Source organism: Pseudophryne corroboree, chromosome 3 (genome assembly GCF_028390025.1).
Source record: "Pseudophryne corroboree isolate aPseCor3 chromosome 3, aPseCor3.hap2, whole genome shotgun sequence".
NCBI classification, from domain to species: domain Eukaryota; kingdom Metazoa; phylum Chordata; class Amphibia; order Anura; family Myobatrachidae; genus Pseudophryne; species Pseudophryne corroboree.
The window spans coordinates 672899320-672915018 of NC_086446.1; the positions used below are offsets into that span (position 1 = coordinate 672899320).

Consider the following 15699-nt stretch of genomic DNA (forward strand, 5'->3'; position numbering starts at 1 on the left):
GGTACGCATGTGTCGACATGTTTGACAAGGAAGGCTCGCTTAATGTGGAGGGGGAGTGCTTGAATGTCAGGTCGCCGTCGGCAACGCCGACACCGGAATGGGTGGATATGCTGAATGTATTGAATGCAAATGTCAATCTATTGCATAAAAGATTAGACAAGGCAGAAGCTAGGGATCAGTCAGGTAGCCAGTCCATGCCTGTCCCTGGAGCGCCAGGTCCTTCGGGGTCTCAGAAGCGCACCATATCCCAGATCGATGACACAGATACCGACACAGATACTGACTCTAGTGTCGACTATGAAGATGCAAAATTACAGCCGAAGGTGGCTAAGGGTATACGGTACACGATTATTGCCATTAAAGAGGTTTTGCATATTACTGAGGAACCCCCTGTCCCTGACACGAGGGTACACATGTATAAAGGGAAAAAGCCTGAAGTCACTTTTCCATCCTCATTTGAATTAAGTGACTTGTGCGAAAAAGCTTGGGAATCTCCGGATAGGAGACCACAAGTTCCCAAAAGGATTCTCATGGCGTATCCTTTTCCACAAACTGATAGGATACGCTGGGAATCTTCGCCAAAAGTTGACAAGGCGCTGACACGTTTGTCCAAAAAAGTGGCACTGCCTTCTCAGGATACGGCTTCCCTCAAGGAACCTGCTGATCGCAGGCAGGAAATTACCTTAAAGCACATTTACAATCATTCCGGTACTATTACTCGACCGGCTATGGCGTCGGCCTGGGTTTGTAGTGCGGTTGTGGCATGGGCAGATTCCTTATCTACGGAAATTGACACCTTAGATAGGGACGCCATTCAAATGACCATAGAGCATATCAGAGATGCTGCCTTGTATATGAGGGATGCTCAGAGAGACATTTGTTTATTAAGCTCCAGAATAAATGCTATGTCTATTTCTGCTAGGCGGCTCTTGTGGACCCGACAGTGGACGGGAGATGCCGATTCAAAGCGGCATATGGAGTCCTTGCCTTACAAAGGGGTGGAGTTGTTTGGAGACGGCCTCTCGGATCTTTTCTCTACGGCTACTGCTGGTAAGTCAAATTTCTTACCTTATGTCCCCCCGCAGCATACAAAAAAGGCACCTCATTATCAAATGCAGTCCTTTCGTTCCAATAAAAACAAGAAGGTACGTGGATCATCCTTTGTTGCCAGAGGGAAACGCAGGGGAAAAAAGCTGCACACAGCTAGTTCCCAAGAGCAGAAGTCCTCCCCTGCGTCTGCAAAGTCCACCGCATGACGCTGGGGCTTTCCGAGGGGAGGCAGGACTGGTGGGGGCTCGTCTTCGGTTTTTCAGCCACGTCTGGGTTCACTCTGTCAAAGTCAGAAAAATATCTCTATGCACACTACCATATTTGCACCTCACACAGGTCCGTGCTGCGCATGCGTACGCTCTCCCGTACGTGCGCATACTCACAGTCGCGGGCACCCGCAGGCGCATGGTATGCGTATTTACGGTAGAGTTTATGCGATCGTAGCGTGCGACTCAATCATTACATATTTTCACTAATAAGGTATTTTATAGATCATGGTCCCTTTGATAGATTCTGAAAGTTTGGTTAATATAGAATGTTCATGAACAGAGAAATCCCTCTTTGTTTGATACGAAGGGTCAGACAGGAGTAATACAGTGGTGTTTAGTATCCATCGGAAGAATATTTAATTAGAAATATTCCGGTGTTGGTTTGAAGCAGATCAATCGCTCGTGCGAATAGTTATGGACATAAGAAGTTTATGAACATTTACTTTATTTGCACTTTATTACCCATGCGGCGGGAAACCCAGTTTCCCTCCCACCTGAGCAGTTGGAAATAGTCACAGCCCACCTGTATGAATCAACCTATGACCTTTTGTTATAATGCGAAGCCGAATTCCTGTGTCCAATGAACAATGAGATTGTAGGGACCATTGAATTGTATTGTGTGTGGGGCATAAATAGGCAGGCCGACCGTATCCAGTTCACTCTCTTCAACGGTTCTCATTGCTGATAATCGGGAGCTGGATATCGAGGCGCATGCGATCGTTTCCCCTTGTGCGTAAGTTTTCTCCGTAATCATATTGTCTTACTGTGAGCCATCTCTCTCTCTCTCTCTATCTCTCTCTCTCTCTCTACTCTTTCTCTCGTATTTTCCTTTAATTGTATTGTATTGTATTTCCCGTGTAGTTATCTGGTTAGTTGGTCTATGTTATATTGTAGTGTATCATTTGTACTGTGATTCCTTTTTCAAGTATAATAGTTATAATACATATAATAGGTTTTGGACCCTAAGCCCAGGTATCTGTGTATTCTTTATAGGGTTAAGTATTCTCTGAGCGTCGGTGACGCTCAAGCAGCTTTGTAGTTAATCAGGTTACACCAGGTTGCACTTACACTCTGTCTCTACACTAAGGTATACTGTGTATCTCATTGTTAAAGGTATAGATATAAAGGTTTTAACGTTGTAAGCGTCTGCACCGCTGGTGATCTCCTCGTGGTCCCGAGCGTACGCTACGCTATAGCGAATCATTACGTTAGTCGGCAGCCAATAGCGTGCCTGCCTGTGATCACTGGGCCGTAAGCGAACGTGACGCTTGAGCGTCTCGACTACGGTTGAGCGATCGCTACACAACTTGCGTACCCTTACGGTACTTCTTACGTAGATAGCGTACAGTGTTCTTAGACCTCTTAAAGTGTTTTATATACGATAAATATTTAGTTTTATCAATTGGCGGCTCGCCCGTCCTTCACATATCTGCACTAGGTAGATCAGCAGACATTATCCCTCAGCAAAGGGCGGGAGGTTGTATCCCTCGTAGTGCTGACAGGATAAGCGTCTGCTTCGCTTAGGTAAAGAGTGCTGAAGGAATCCGGGAACCGGAGGTAAGAACAAAACGCTAGTGTCTTTTAAAACTGTTAATTTTTCTGTCTTGCGTACACACGCACGCACACATATATATCTGCATTTCTTTTTCTTTTTCATTTTCGTATATCACTCTCCTGTCTGCCAGTTTTATAGTTGATAGAAGTGCTAAAAGAGATTTGCCGTTATTTCATAGTTTAAGAGTAAAGGTAATATAGTTAAAAGATAGACAAACACACAGTTTTGCCTGGGAGATAAGGCGAAGTCAGTGTGTTGTGTGGTAGATGATCAAGGATCATCTACATTGATAAAAGTATAAATTGTGTTACGGTGGATCTTTGCTTTGCGTATACGTGTCTCTAACAAAGACTTGCGTACGCAATCCAAAGGCCGACGCACGCAGCGTATATTACGCAACGGAGCGTCCGGTTACGCCCACGTAGCTCAAGTCACGATAAGTTGATAAATAACGCAAAGCGATAAATAACGCGAGGCGAGAAATAACGCAAGTCTATTTTTGGGTGTCCGAAATTTAATTAACAGATCCTGCTCCTAATTGGTAACACACCTGATCTAAAGAAAAATTTCTGCGCAGAAATAGAAATAGAAACAAAAGTGTACATGTGATGAGTGAGTGTTTTTACAATTTTTAAAGGTTGAACCACAAGAAAAGTCGAGTACTCGTGAGGTACATGCGTGTAAGTGACGTGCACGGTGGCTAGGGAGGCATCTCTGGTTAAATATACAATTTTGAGCATTAGAGTATAGCAGACCAGGAGGTCATACTGTAACAAGACCAGGAGGTCGTACTGTAACAAGACCAGGAGGTCATAGCAGACCGGGAGGTCCAGGTACAGCCAACAAGGAAGTCCGCTATACAGTTCACAGGCACAACACCGAAAAGGGTTGGTGCAACACCCATATAGGCCATATAAGCTCTGGCTGAAGGAATTCGCAGTCGTAAGTTTCGATTCCATTGGTCTTTCCGTACATAAGCTTAGTTGTTTGTGTACTGAACGACTGGACCGCACGTAAGTGTGTGCAGTAGTTAGTAATCTGACCTAATACCATTAGAGTAAAGGGGTCACAAACGCTATTTGTACACTCTAACGTGATTTGTGTAATTTTTTTTATTTTAAGGGAAGTTTGCTGCTCACTCAGGAACTATCCAGCAACCAATAGTTACTGGAAAGAGTAAGTGTTCTTCGGATAACCCTCGCAGGTTCCAGTAAATAGAGGTTCAGGTCGCAGGGGCCCTAGGTCGAGTACGCCAGCACCATATCGGTGTGATCAGGTCGTATTGGTCGGCGTGGGCGAGTGAGTGGGGTACTCGGTAAACCGCCACCGTCAGCCTATTGTGGACATTTGGTTTTGCGTAAGGGTTGGCTAAATAAAGCAACACTTTCGAACTATGGGGGCCACTTGTTCAGGTAGGGGGCGATCAACCTCGGTTCGGGTTGATTCAGTGGTCCGACCAATTGGGTCGGCCAGGTATATAATGTGTGAGAAATATGGAAGTCACACAGAAACTTTATGTGATGAATGGGAGAGAATGACTGTACATGACGGGGAGAAATTCCCAAGAGTAGGTAGCTTCAGCTCAGAAGTGTTACAAAATTTAAGGAGGAGGATATGTCTCATAAAATCAACAAAGAGACGAATCCAGCATTATGATTATTTACAGTTGTGGCAACAGGAAGGTGAGATACAGAGAGGTTTGGCTCAGGCGGCGGGATCTGGCTCTAACAGAAAACTGATTGCCATGGCCCCACCACCACCATATATATCAGGAGAGAAGTTGATTGCGGAGAAAGACGCACTAAGGTGTAACACAAAATCACTTAGTAACTGTGTAAATGTTAATGATAATGTTAACCCATTAACCCATGCAAGTATTAACCCGTGCAAGTTGTACCCTGTTTTGAACTTTCCTCAGGAGTGTGATCAAGAGGACGAATCGGCAACGATTTCAGCGCTCTCTCTAGCAGCCACCATAGCAGAGACCACAGTAGGCACAGCTCCACCCACGAGATTAGTAAAGGCCCCTAGCGGAGGGATAGGTGAGGTCGTATCAACTGGTAAGTACGGCACCATGCATTATGCTGAGACTATTTCACCACAGCCTGTAGAATCTACACAGAATGAGGTTGTTAGAATTACACCTGTTAGAGTAATAGCAGTGCCAAATGGGAAAACAGACACATCAGGAGCCACTCCCATTAGGAACATTGCCATGTACACCCCATTTTCCCGAATGGAATTAAGGACCATAGTGTCTGATTTTCCTGACCCTAGAAAAGACTTAGTTGCCAGTCAAAAATACATCAGAGACTTAGGTAACACTGCAGAGCCCAACAATAAAGACTGGCAGATATTGCTGAGAGCATGTTTACCCTCAAATGTCGACGCAACTCAATTTTTAGCTGATTGCGGACTAGATCATGATGTACCTCTTACAGATGTGTACAACCAAGATAATGTGAAAAGAATAAACTTGCAGTTAAAAGAGTATTTCCCAGCAGTAGCTAAATGGAATAAGATATTCTCCATTAAACAGAAGGAGTCAGAGACAGCTGCAGAGTATTTTCACAGAGCATTATTAGAAATGGCAAAATTCACAGGCATAGAGGACATTAAAACAGACACAAACCATCGGGAAGTAGCAGTATCGGTACTGATGGATGGTTTAAAAGAGTCATTGAAGACTAGGGTACAGACCACACAACCATGTTGGCGAGGTCTGTCTGTGGCTACTTTGAGAGAGGCTGCTATTGATCACGATAGAAACATCACCAGACACAGGGAACAACAAGGTGATAAATTAATGTCAGTAAGTATACAGGCTCTGACCACAAGGCAGCCTTTGTTTGTATCACCAAATCCTGTGGGTAAGTCAAGTATGGTTACTTGTTATTCTTGTCACAAACAGGGACACATGGCACGAGATTGTAGAGTAAAGAATCCACGAAACTCATACCAACCCCCTAGACAACGACACGACACACGACATTGGGATCGGGGTCCACAGAAACGGAGTTATGAGCCACATACAGGGGAAACAAAAAGATATCCCCCCGAACAGAGACTGGCATGCCTCTGGTAGTTCCCAGCTAACTCCCTCACAAGTAGTTGCTGCCAGCGGGATTCAGGAAGGTCACCATACCCAATAGGGGTGTGGCCATACCTGTAATCTGCAGCCAGTAAAGTTAATTGCCAACCTTGGAAGTGAACCCGAGATCGCAATTAATGTAGCTGGTAAAACTTTAAACTTTCTTGTAGACACAGGGGCGGCCAAGTCAGTGATAAATTCGACAGTGGGCATGAGAACCACTGGTAGGACAATTCCAGCCATGGGAGTAACAGGAGTAGTCCAGCACTACCCTGTTAGCAAACCAGCCGAGATTACAATAGGGCCTTTGCATACCAAGCATTCCTTTTTGCTGGCTGCATCGGCACCAACTAATCTCCTGGGAAGAGACTTACTGTGTAAAATGGGGTGCGTCATTTATTGTACTCCTGAAGGTGTATTCTTGGACATACCTGAGAAACACGCTCAGGAAGTGCGAGACATGTTAGACTCCCCATCAAAATTAATGTCACATACCATTATGACAAATAGGAATCCATCCCAAATAGAAGAGATGACATCTCAGATACCAGAGTCACTTTGGACAAAAGACGGACAAGACACTGGATTAATGGCAAACGTAGCTCCAGTAGTTGTACAAGTAAAAGATGGTAGGATAGCTCCAAAAATCCCACAGTACCCTCTGAAGCCAGAGGTGGAGTTAGGAGTTTACCCAGTAATAGAGCGCTTGCTACAACAGGGCATTCTGGTAAGAACGTCCAGCACTGCCAATAGTCCCATCTTCCCTGTTAAAAAGAGTGGGGGGAGGGGTTACAGACTAGTGCAGGATCTAAGGGGGATTAACAAAATAGTTGAGAGTCAGTTCCCCGTAGTGCCAAATCCAGCTGTCATCCTAATGCAAATCCCTCCCACTGCCAAATTTTTCACTGTTATTGACCTCTGCTCCGCTTTCTTTTCGGTACCTCTGCACCCTGACAGCCAATATTTGTTTGCATTTACATACAGAGGAGTCCAATACACGTGGACTCGATTACCCCAAGGTTTCATAGATAGTCCAAGTATATTTTCTCAGGCTTTGCATGATTGTTTACAGTCTTTCCAACCAGACAGTGGATCAGTATTGATACAGTATGTGGACGATTTACTACTGTGTTCAGATTCACTGGAAGCATCTCTGAAGGATACGAAACAGCTCCTGTTTCATCTTTCAGACACAGGACACAAGGTTTCCAAAGACAAGTTGCAATTATGCCAAACTAAGGTAAAATATTTGGGACACTGTCTAACACAAGGACTGAGACACCTGACCGCTGATAGAATCCAAGCAATTAGAGACATGACTCTCCCACAAACCCAGCAACAGATCAGAACGTTTTTAGGAATGTGTGGGTATTGCCGTAATTGGATCCCAGGGTTTTCCATTTTGGCGTTACCTTTGCAGGAAATGGTCTCCTCAAACAAACCTGATAGGATTTCGCATACAGACGAGTCCGAAACAGCATTTGAGAGACTCAAACAGTGCCTAACGCAGGCACCAGCACTAGGTATGCCAGACTATGGGAAACCCTTTGAACTATACGGAACAGAAAGTGCTGGTTGCGCGGCAGGTGTACTAACCCAAAAACACGGTGATGCCAGCAGGCCAGTTGCATACTACAGCGCTCAGCTAGACACGGTAGCGCGATCCCTCCCCACATGCTTGCGAAGCGTTGCTGCGATAGCATTGCTAGTGACAAAAAGCGAAGATGTCGTGCTAGGCCACAACCTCACAATCCATACGCCACATGCAGTATCAGCCTTATTGAATTCTGCCCAAACCAGACACGTCTCATCAGCGAGGTTTACAAGATGGGAATTGGCACTAATGGCCCCCGTAAACATCACCATAAGGAGATGCAGTGCATTAAATCCTGCAACGTATCTCCCAGGTGTGCCTGGTCAGGCACAAAGGGTGGAAGGTGAGAGTGATGGGGAAGGAGGATTTAATACAAAGGAAGATACACATGATTGTATGGAATATTTGACCCAAAATTTTACCGCAAGGCCTGACATCAGTGACAACCCACTGGAAGATGCAGAACTTACGTTCTACACGGACGGTAGTTGCCATAGACAGTCAGACTCGGGAGACTTGTGTACTGGATACGCAGTCGTAGATGACCAAGACACCATAGAAGCGGAACCGCTAGGCCCACCTCACTCAGCCCAAGTTGCTGAACTGGTCGCCCTAACCAGAGCATGTGAATTGGCTAAAGGTAAGTCAGCCAATATCTACACCGATTCTAGATACGCATTCGGAGTAGTCCATGATTTCGGAGCCCTATGGCGTCTCAGAAATTTCATGACGGCCGCTGGTACACCGGTAGCGCATGCAGCTCACATAAAAAGGCTTCTAACAGCGATACAGGAACCCGACAGAGTGGCTGTTATCAAATGTAAAGCACACACATATAGCAAAGACCCGGTATCACTTGGTAACAGCCGAGCAGACGAAGCTGCTAAGTTAGCAGCTGCTACCCCCATACAGACAGACACCACACAATTGATGGTATTTAATACCATTAACACACAGAAGTTGTGTGAAATGCAAAATTTGTGTTCCACACAGGAAAAGGCAGTCTGGAAGGCAAAGGGATATGGCCAGGAGTCCTCAGGACTCTGGACGGATGGACATGGTAAACCAGTGGCCCCCAGAGCATATCTTCCATGTCTGGCTGAAGCAGCTCACGGGCTGACTCATCTAGGCAAGGAAGGGATGTGCAAATTGGTGAGAGCATATTGGTGCGCCCCAGGATTCTCCTCTCATGCGAGTAAAAGAGCAATGTCATGCCTTACCTGTTTGAGAAAGAATATTGGAAAGGCAATACCTACAGAACCATCCCATATCCCACCTGCCGGCGGCCCTTTCCAGGTAATACAAATTGACTTTATACAATTACCCCCTTGTCGGAATTTGAAATATGTACTTGTTTGTATAGATGTTTTCTCAAATTGGGTCGAAGCATTTCCTGCGGCTACAAATACCGCTATGTTTACTGCTAAGAAAATTGTGCAGGAATTTGTATGTAGATATGGTATCCCTAGAATAATCGAAAGTGATAGGGGTACCCATTTTACAGGTGATGTCTTTCAAGGAATGTGTAAGTTGATGGGAATTGATAGCAAGCTGCACACTCCGTACCGTCCACAGGCGAGTGCGAAGGTCGAAAGAGTGAACAGCACTATTAAAAATAAATTGAGTAAAGTGATGGCAGAGACAGGATTGACATGGCCAGAAGCTTTACCCATTGTATTGTACAGTATCAGAACCACTCCCAGGTCCCCTCTTAATCTGTCTCCCTTTGAAATCTTGTTTGGTCGACAACCGCATGCCATGATTAACCCTCAGGATGATTTGAAATGTAACAATGAAGTAACTGTAAAGTACTTGATTAACATGAGTAAACAGTTAAGGAATCAAAATGATAATCTGAAGTTGGTGATTCCTGATCTACCTGATAGTAATTGTCATGACATTGAACCTGGGGATTATGTAATGATACAGAATTTTCTACGCTCAGGTTGCCTTATTGACAGATGGGAAGGACCATACCAGGTCTTATTGACTAGCACTACAGCATTGAAGGTTGCTGAGAGAGAGACTTGGGTCCATTCATCCCACTGCAAGAAGGTTGCTGATCCAGAGAAGTCCCGTGATAAGGAACAGACGGTAGAGGTTGTATCACTGGAGTGTCTGTTCCAGGAGGACTGAGGCGGCACCTGAGCCTTGAAGACCGAGAGCTGTTGTCGACTCCCCACTCCCTTTTATTGTTTTTCTCCACTTCCCATCCCCTCTCCCTCAAATTTCTTTTTCCTCCTTCTCATTCTTCTCCGTTTCCTCCTATAAGATGGACTTGCCCCAAGAGACTGTGATCCGGATTTTCCTGTTGACCATGATGTTGACCAGAGCAGTCTGTTCCGGCGAGAGTACCATGGAGGTCGATAGAGGTTCTGGAATGGGTTCTGATGATAAAGATGGAGGCGTAGTTTTCCAAGATCAACCTAACCAACAAGCAAAGGCGAGTATCAGAAAACGATCCGATAGCATTGACCATAGAAGGAATTGTGACGGATTGTTAGCTGAGGAAAACTGTATCTGTAGGCTCTGTAACAATGTCATTGAAGATGGGTGCATTAAGAAATGCCAATCCAGTTTTAATATCCATATGGACCGGCATCCATTGAGTGACTATCACTCCTTAGTGGGTAATGTGTTAAACAAAACAGATTGTTGGGTATGCTCTCAAGTACCTCAAGGTCATAGCAAATCAGGGCTAGTACCATTTCCTTTAACGATAGGGGAGGTACTTGAGTTAAATGGTGGGAGACCGGTGGACAGGAGGTTTAATATCTCCAGCCCTCCTAGTTTGAAGCTCCACCAATACCATGTGGATAGGTCCCTATTATGTTTCAACATCTCCAATCCCAGAAAACCGGGAAATTGGGAAGTGTCATGGAGTAACCACACCATGACCTTTTCGCATAGAGCAGATAGAATGCCCACAGATACAGAGCTTGTACGCCACATAGCCAGTAGAGGAAAATCTTTCCGGTATAGGTACACCTTAGGAAATAGGATTACGAGAGTTGGAGAAGTATCACCAGGATACTGTGCAAATATCGTACAACCTGATACGTGTATTAAGCAGATGGAAGAATTAGGGTTAGGAGATTTCACCTGGAAGGTGTGTAATATGGTTATGTCCTTCTCCGTCCCATATGTTCTCCCCGATGATGCATATTTCATATGCGGGAGAAAGGCGTACAAGTGGCTTGCCCCAAACTCTGAAGGATTGTGTTATATTGGAAAAGTATTGCCTGAAGTGATGACTGTAACACATGATAAAATGAAAGACATACATCGTGGTGCCCAAGCTCCTTATACTCACACCCATTACGAGCACGTTGTTAAAAGGCACCTGATAGAGAAGACAGAGCATCCGGCCTCTGATCTGATAAGTGAATCCACCGGGATTCAATTCTTAATCGCGTTAGATTTCACCCGCACCGGTGCTAAATTATAAATACATATCGGCGCTCGCAAATTTGTTAGATAATATCACTGAAATGTATGATGACACGTTTAGATATACTGGAAGGGAACTTCAAGCTTATAAAACAGAACTGGTGCAGCATAGAATGGTTCTTAATTACCTCACAGCAGTGACAGGCGGATATTGTGTTACATTGGCAACACAGTACGGCGTGAAGTGTTGCACGTATATCACGAATAGCACCGAGGATCCGGTCGAGGTCATAGACCAAAAGATGGACGATATTCTCCAATTGAAGTGGGAATTTCGCCGAAAACACAATCTCACTCTTGCTGCTGTAGGTAATGAGCTGACTGGTTGGGTGTCATGGTTGAACCCGCGAAATTGGTTCTCCGGTTTGGGAGACTGGGCTCAAGGAGTCATAATGGATGTTGGGAAGTTTCTCCTATGTATCTTAGGTGTTGTCATATCAATTGGCTAGATATTTAGATGCGGTCAGGCTTTAATGAAGTGCAAACATCGTACCAGGGTAATGAGTTTGAGGAGTGAGGAAACTGTAATTAACCTGGATTTGATTTATGACCCAATGATAGAAATAATGATGTAATGAAAATGCGATTATACGGTCCGTTTCTTTCACCTGTTTTTCTGGTTTTTCTCCAAGATAAAAAGACCCACTTGGACGAGGAAGTTGACGAGACGCTATACAGACAACGGATAGACCAAAGAAGAAGTTTTGACCACTTGAGATACGGACATTTGATGAACTTTGCCATGGATCCCCAGTTTCCCTAGAATTCTTAAACTTACGCTAGCCCAACATTTTTTGTAAATCTAATGGCATTGACAAAGCTTTTTGCTCACACCTAATGGGCAACACAGCGCAAAGAAGACGACTTTCAACTGATACCGAACAAAACTTCAACCGACAGATGTACATTAACCTGACATAGAATACCACCGCATTTACCGTAATTATGTATTTTCTTCATTTCTACAACCCTCAGGTAATGACACACATAGTATAGGGAATACAGGCACAGATATCAGCAATCACATATTCCCCCATTCATGTATCATCAACTAAAATGTGCTCCCCATTTTGTTCAAATCCGAAAAGAGCTCGGTAAAGTTTGACAGCCCATCCACAGACCCGTACCACGGGATAAGAAGGAATTCAAATGTATACTTCGCAATACCTCGAAGCTTGATTTACAACACGTACGGCACGATGATACATGACCCCCCAAACACGGATTCATACACACATGCTTCTGCTATCTCACTAGGTCATACCCTCTTCACACCTACTCCTCTCTCCTCCCTTACCCAACCATGGAAATGAATTAACCCCTAACATATATTTTTCTCCTTTTGAAATGTTTTCAGGAAGTGGCAGTTATTATTGACTGCCAAAGGGTGGACTGTCAAAGTCAGAAAAATATCTCTATGCACACTACCATATTTGCACCTCACACAGGTCCGTGCTGCGCATGCGTACGCTCTCCCGTACGTGCGCATACTCACAGTCGCGGGCACCCGCAGGCGCATGGTATGCGTATTTACGGTAGAGTTTATGCGATCGTAGCGTGCGACTCAATCATTACATATTTTCACTAATAAGGTATTTTATAGATCATGGTCCCTTTGATAGATTCTGAAAGTTTGGTTAATATAGAATGTTCATGAACAGAGAAATCCCTCTTTGTTTGATACGAAGGGTCAGACAGGAGTAATACAGTGGTGTTTAGTATCCATCGGAAGAATATTTAATTAGAAATATTCCGGTGTTGGTTTGAAGCAGATCAATCGCTCGTGCGAATAGTTATGGACATAAGAAGTTTATGAACATTTACTTTATTTGCACTTTATTACCCATGCGGCGGGAAACCCAGTTTCCCTCCCACCTGAGCAGTTGGAAATAGTCACAGCCCACCTGTATGAATCAACCTATGACCTTTTGTTATAATGCGAAGCCGAATTCCTGTGTCCAATGAACAATGAGATTGTAGGGACCATTGAATTGTATTGTGTGTGGGGCATAAATAGGCAGGCCGACCGTATCCAGTTCACTCTCTTCAACGGTTCTCATTGCTGATAATCGGGAGCTGGATATCGAGGCGCATGCGATCGTTTCCCCTTGTGCGTAAGTTTTCTCCGTAATCATATTGTCTTACTGTGAGCCATCTCTCTCTCTCTCTCTCTCTATCTCTCTCTCTCTCTCTACTCTTTCTCTCGTATTTTCCTTTAATTGTATTGTATTGTATTTCCCGTGTAGTTATCTGGTTAGTTGGTCTATGTTATATTGTAGTGTATCATTTGTACTGTGATTCCTTTTTCAAGTATAATAGTTATAATACATATAATAGGTTTTGGACCCTAAGCCCAGGTATCTGTGTATTCTTTATAGGGTTAAGTATTCTCTGAGCGTCGGTGACGCTCAAGCAGCTTTGTAGTTAATCAGGTTACACCAGGTTGCACTTACACTCTGTCTCTACACTAAGGTATACTGTGTATCTCATTGTTAAAGGTATAGATATAAAGGTTTTAACGTTGTAAGCGTCTGCACCGCTGGTGATCTCCTCGTGGTCCCGAGCGTACGCTACGCTATAGCGAATCATTACGTTAGTCGGCAGCCAATAGCGTGCCTGCCTGTGATCACTGGGCCGTAAGCGAACGTGACGCTTGAGCGTCTCGACTACGGTTGAGCGATCGCTACACAACTGGCGTACCCTTACGGTACTTCTTACGTAGATAGCGTACAGTGTTCTTAGACCTCTTAAAGTGTTTTATATACGATAAATATTTAGTTTTATCAATTGGCGGCTCGCCCGTCCTTCACATATCTGCACTAGGTAGATCAGCAGACATTATCCCTCAGCAAAGGGCGGGAGGTTGTATCCCTCGTAGTGCTGACAGGATAAGCGTCTGCTTCGCTTAGGTAAAGAGTGCTGAAGGAATCCGGGAACCGGAGGTAAGAACAAAACGCTAGTGTCTTTTAAAACTGTTAATTTTTCTGTCTTGCGTACACACGCACGCACACATATATATATCTGCATTTCTTTTTCTTTTTCATTTTCGTATATCACTCTCCTGTCTGCCAGTTTTATAGTTGATAGAAGTGCTAAAAGAGATTTGCCGTTATTTCATAGTTTAAGAGTAAAGGTAATATAGTTAAAAGATAGACAAACACACAGTTTTGCCTGGGAGATAAGGCGAAGTCAGTGTGTTGTGTGGTAGATGATCAAGGATCATCTACATTGATAAAAGTATAAATTGTGTTACGGTGGATCTTTGCTTTGCGTATACGTGTCTCTAACAAAGACTTGCGTACGCAATCCAAAGGCCGACGCACGCAGCGTATATTACGCAACGGAGCGTCCGGTTACGCCCACGTAGCTCAAGTCACGATAAGTTGATAAATAACGCAAAGCGATAAATAACGCGAGGCGAGAAATAACGCAAGTCTATTTTTGGGTGTCCGAAATTTAATTAACAGATCCTGCTCCTAATTGGTAACACACCTGATCTAAAGAAAAATTTCTGCGCAGAAATAGAAATAGAAACAAAAGTGTACATGTGATGAGTGAGTGTTTTTACAATTTTTAAAGGTTGAACCACAAGAAAAGTCGAGTACTCGTGAGGTACATGCGTGTAAGTGACGTGCACGGTGGCTAGGGAGGCATCTCTGGTTAAATATACAATTTTGAGCATTAGAGTATAGCAGACCAGGAGGTCATACTGTAACAAGACCAGGAGGTCGTACTGTAACAAGACCAGGAGGTCATAGCAGACCGGGAGGTCCAGGTACAGCCGACAAGGAAGTCCGCTATACAGTTCACAGGCACAACACCGAAAAGGGTTGGTGCAACACCCATATAGGCCATATAAGCTCTGGCTGAAGGAATTCGCAGTCGTAAGTTTCGATTCCATTGGTCTTTCCGTACATAAGCTTAGTTGTTTGTGTACTGAACGACTGGACTGCACGTAAGTGTGTGCAGTAGTTAGTAATCTGACCTAATACCATTAGAGTAAAGGGGTCACAAACGCTATTTGTACACTCTAACGTGATTTGTGTAATTTTTTTTATTTTAAGGGAAGTTTGCTGCTCACTCAGGAACTATCCAGCAACCAATAGTTACTGGAAAGAGTAAGTGTTCTTCGGATAACCCTCGCAGGTTCCAGTAAATAGAGGTTCAGGTCGCAGGGGCCCTAGGTCGAGTACGCCAGCACCATATCGGTGTGATCAGGTCGTATTGGTCGGCGTGGGCGAGTGAGTGGGGTACTCGGTAAACCGCCACCGTCAGCCTATTGTGGACATTTGGTTTTGCGTAAGGGTTGGCTAAATAAAGCAACACTTTCGAACTATGGGGGCCACTTGTTCAGGTAGGGGGCGATCAACCTCGGTTCGGGTTGATTCAGTGGTCCGACCAATTGGGTCGGCCAGGTATATAATGTGTGAGAAATATGGAAGTCACACAGAAACTTTATGTGATGAATGGGAGAGAATGACTGTACATGACGGGGAGAAATTCCCAAGAGTAGGTAGCTTCAGCTCAGAAGTGTTACAAAATTTAAGGAGGAGGATATGTCTCATAAAATCAACAAAGAGACGAATCCAGCATTATGATTATTTACAGTTGTGGCAACAGGAAGGTGAGATACAGAGAGGTTTGGCTCAGGCGGCGGGATCTGGCTCTAACAGAAAACTGATTGCCATGG

General features: G+C 44.4%; 1 long non-coding RNA gene across 1 annotated transcript in view; it reads left to right on the forward strand.

Annotated features, from left to right (window-relative positions):
* The first annotated feature begins 927 nt into the window (after positions 1 to 927).
* The window catches only part of LOC135056559 (uncharacterized), a 58860-nt gene continuing 44088 nt past the window's right edge, over positions 928 to 15699 (forward strand). Inside the window, exon 1 of the long non-coding RNA XR_010244016.1 lies at positions 928 to 1050. This is a non-coding gene — a long non-coding RNA (uncharacterized LOC135056559). The remainder of the gene's footprint in view (positions 1051 to 15699) is intronic.